The 4,729-nt window shown below is 39.2% G+C and overlaps 1 long non-coding RNA gene across 1 annotated transcript; it reads left to right on the plus strand.

Annotated features, from left to right (window-relative positions):
- Positions 1–3,709: 3,709 nt before the first annotated feature.
- On the plus strand, positions 3,710–4,349 carry LOC145792294 (uncharacterized). The gene is made up of 3 exons (XR_014331683.1): positions 3,710–3,800; positions 3,898–3,984; positions 4,080–4,349. It is a non-coding gene; the product is annotated as an uncharacterized LOC145792294 (long non-coding RNA).
- The last annotated feature ends 380 nt before the right edge of the window (positions 4,350–4,729 follow it).

Here is a 4,729-nt window from a genome sequence, read left to right on the forward strand (position 1 = left end):
TCATTCCATACAACTTGCCGCCATGGATGTGCATGAAGCAACCATTTCTAATTTAATCTGTGCTTATTGACGGCCCGAAAGGACCTGGTGACAAGATTGATGTTTATATGCAACCGTTGATTAAGGAGTTGAAAGAACTATGGAATGAGGGTGTGTCAACATTTGATGCATCAACAAATCAAATGTTTCAAATGCATGCAGCTTTACTGTGGACAATTAGTGATTTTCCTGCATACGCAAACTTGTCAGGATGGAGCACTAAAGGAGAATATGCATGTCCTTGTTGCAATAAGGAAACTACATCGTGTTGGTTGAAGCATAGTAGGAAACAATCATACTTGGGTCATCGCAGATTTTTACCTACTGGCCATAAATTCCGGAAGGATAAAGTATCATTTGATGGTAGTCAGGAAGTCAGACTCAAACCAAAATTGTTGTCTGGAACTGAGATGTTGCTACAATTAGAATCTGAGGGTATTTTAACCCAATATAATAGGGATGACCTTAAGGAGAGGCATAGGAGACAGGTAGAGAAGGAGAAAGCTGGACATCGCACCCATAGTTGGAAGAAAAAGAGTATCTTTTATGAATTGTCATATTGGGAGCACAATCTAATAAGACACAACCTCGATGTGATGCATATAGAGAAGAATGTTTGTGACAATGTGTTGTGGACAATATTAGGGGTTGCAGGAAAATCGAAGGATGGTGTTAATGCTCGGCGTGATTTACAAGATATGAATATTAGAAAACCCCTACATTTGCAGTTAAGAGGGTCGAATAAAGCCTATTTACCACCAGCACAATTCACGATGACCAAGGATGAGAAAGATTTGTTCTTGAAAGTGTTGAAGGAAGTAAGAGTTCCCGACGGGTATTCATCCAATATATCACGTCGTGTGCGCTTACATGATAGAAGCATTGGGGGTCTTAAGAGCCACGATAGTCATATTCTGATGCAACAACTTATTCCATTGGCTATTCGCAGATCGTTACCGAAGAATGTAATTGAACCCTTGATTGAATTGAGCAATTTCTTTAGACAATTGTGTTCGAAAGTGAATCGTGCGACGGATTTGCAATATATTAAAGATCGTATCGCTGTAACACTTTGTCATCTAGAGAAAATATTTCCTCCGAGTTTTTTTGATATAATGGAGCACTTGCCTATACATCTAGCTGATGAAGCGTTATTGGGTGGAGCGATTCAGTTTCGATGGATGTATCCAATTGAGAGGTATCTTCTTACTTTGAAGCAATACGTGCGTAATAGAGCTCGTCCTGAAGGATCAATTGCTAAAGGATATCTTATGGAAGAATGCATGAATTTTTGTGCACAATATCTCAGTGATGTGGAAACCAAATCTAGTCGACCCGTGAGGAACTATAGTGGTGCTGATAATTTGGGTCATGCTACTGGTGAAAACACAAGCTTTTATCTTGATAATACTTCTTAGGTACAAGCTCATCAGTACATCTTATGCAATACAAGCGCGGTTCAACCATTCATAAAGTAGGTTAAGTCACTCACTCAATATTTTATTACGTTTATTGAATTTTCAACTAAAATTTTTGTATGGCTAAAATTTCAATCTACACAGCAAACACCTTGAAGTACTTAAGCTCAAAATGCCTCGTGTCGACGATCATCAACTTCGGCGTGAACATTTTGAAACTTTTCACATTTGGTTCGAGGAACATGTATGTATTTAACTCTATAGATTCTAGTTACTTAAGTCGATCTACATTTTAAATTTTACATTTCGTGTTAAATAGGTCCAAACTTTGCGAAGGACTACCGATGTCATACTTTCTGAAGAGCTTATTCTATTGGCAAATGGTCCTCATAACCTGGCAAGGAGGTTCAACGGGTATATACTGAATGGGTTTCGGTATCGAGTAAAGGCCATGGATGATCGTCGAGCCACACAAAATTGTGGTGTAGCTTTGAAGGCAGATACCATAAGTTATGCTAGTCGAAAAGACAAGAATCCTCGTCTGGGGTCTGTGTACTATTATGGACAATTGACAGATATTGTTGAGATTCGATATTCCAATGAGAAAAAACATGTGTTGTTTAAGTGTGATTGGATTGACAACATTCACGGAAAGAAAGAAGATGTCTTCAATTTCACGTTGGTGAACTTCAATCATTTGTTGTACCGAGATGATCGAATTACCAATGAACCTTTCATCTTGGCGTCCCAAGCAGAGCAAGTTTGGTATGTTGCAGACCCGTTACAACCAGACTGGCAAGTCGTGGTGAAGATGTCTCAAAGAGGTTTATTTGATATGAGTTCAACTGATCCACAAATCGAGCCATACATGAGCCAACAATTGGAAGAAAATATAATGCTTCGTGATGAAGAAGTTGGTTGGGTGAGGGAAGCCGCAGAAGGGGAAACAGTTGATGTTCAAATAGGCTGATATGTAATCAACATTAGTAATTCAATTAAGGCCAAGGTTGTAGTTAATCATCAATTTCTTAATTTACTTTGTCTTTGTAATTGTATTAGTTCAAATCATGTCATATTATAGTTGATGACAAACCATTGTCTATGTTTCTAATGTCAATTAATGTTATATTGCTTGAAGATTATTATGGGAAGGAAGAGGAAGCCTGATCATCCCCGGCGCATGATGTCTGATGTGCTACATAACAGGACATCAGTAGCACCACCATTAGAGGAGGCATCACATCGGCCAGCATCGGAGGGGCCATTAGTGCCACCAGCATCTGAGGGGCCATTACCACCGTATCGACCACCATCAGTGGCACCACAGCAGCTACCATGTACTCGGCCTCCACGCCTACCATCGGTGCGTCCACCATCTATGGCACCACAGCAGCTATCATCATCAGCTTATGAGCCATCCGCAGGTATTTAAATTTGCTTTGAGTTGCATGAAAATTATTTACACATACATTTATTTATGCTCATTATATATAACTTGTTTATTCTCATTGTATTTTGCAGACCCTTCGACTTCTTCACAGCCCACATCAGGTTTATTTGATATGATTTGTATTCACATTATTTAAATTTGCATTTGGTTGTTACCATTGCATATTGTTTATTATTATTGTATATCGCAGGTCATGTTAGTTCTTCATCGACCTCGACTAGGCGTGGTAGAGGATGTGCCAAGGGCATTAAAGAGTGGGGTACTAGTAAAAAGCTGCACATACAATTTGATGGAAATTACTGCCCAATAGGGGATAACGTGGCCAAGTTAACTACTCAACTTGGCATTATTGTCCGAAATGGTAACATTGTTCCTCTTACTTTTGTTGATTGGAACAGTGTGCCTGATGATATTGTTGATGCTATCTGGAAGGATGTGAAGGTAAAAGTATATTTTTGTCCACAAATTTGAATTCCAAATTTGTGTTATACTTAGCCTTAAACTTTGTGTTTTATAGGACAATTTGAATATATGTCCAGAGGAGTACAAGCCAATCTGCATGAAAAACTGCAACAGCATATGGAAGGATCACAAGAACAAGCTTAAGGCTAAGTATTTCAAGCCTAGAAGCTCTGATCCTAATCTGAAGGATGATGTTCCTATGAACGTTGTGCCAAGCCAGTGGGAACAACTTGTAGAGTATTGGCGTACTTCCGATGCTGAGGTATACAATTACGTTATATTTATGATATGTAAACATACAAATCATATTTACATACTTACATTTGTTGAACTTGTTATAGAAAATTGCAAGTAGGAACGCTAAAAATCGGCGAGCTCACGGCATAGCTCATACCACAGGGCGTACTACTTTCTCTCAGATACGGCATGAGGTTTACATTTTATTGTTTTATTTTTCTATATAAATAAACATTGTATATTTGCAAATTATTTGGATTCTAATTTTCATATTTCTAAAAAAAAATTTAGATGACCAGTAAGGGGGAGTCTACTGATAAGATGAATGTTTGGCTTATGACACGTAGAGTAGATGACCCAGAGGTTATCCAGACCTTGGTAGTTTCCAAACACCTTTGATTGTATTTAAAGTTTATTTTTTGTGTGTCAACCATCTTAATTTCGCGTATACTTGTGTGTCTTATTCAATACAGGATGAGTTTAATCGTCAACTCTCTATGCTACCTGAGGATGGTCGGACTTTGGAGGCTAGGAATGCCATTTTCCATGAGTTGATAGGTCATGATAGACATGGATATTGTCGCACATACGGGAGAATCGTGCCTCGGAGAGTGGTGTATAAGGATGGTGCTGGGCCATCACAGTCAACACCCCATCCATCGACTATTGATCAGATCACGCAGCAGGTTCGTGCTGAGCTAAGGGATGAGTTGAGGGAGGAGCTGCGAGCAGAGTTCTCTACACATTTGTAGCAGATGAGAGCTGAGATGATGGCCCTTGTGTCACAGGGGGCGAGTGTGGATCCTAACAGACAGGTTCCATATAAACATCACAATTGTTTGATAGTTCAATTTTCACTCAAGATTATGTATGAAATTCGAATATGATTAACACATTATGCACTGACTAACATAGGTTCCTGATGCATCGAGTGGCCACCGGGCATTTAGGGAATCTGCAGAAGACGAGAATCCATATACACCACCACCAGAAGATCAGGTATAAAATTTATCTTTGCATTCTAAGCTAAAATACATCTTTGCGTTCTTTACTTGAATTCGAGGCGTTAACGCCCCAAAATCAGCAAACGGCGTCGGTTTAGGACAAAACTTGGCACACACGA

This window comes from Camellia sinensis, chromosome 6, assembly GCF_055761805.1.
Source record: "Camellia sinensis isolate YWXY chromosome 6, ASM5576180v1, whole genome shotgun sequence".
NCBI classification, from domain to species: Eukaryota; Viridiplantae; Streptophyta; class Magnoliopsida; order Ericales; family Theaceae; genus Camellia; species Camellia sinensis.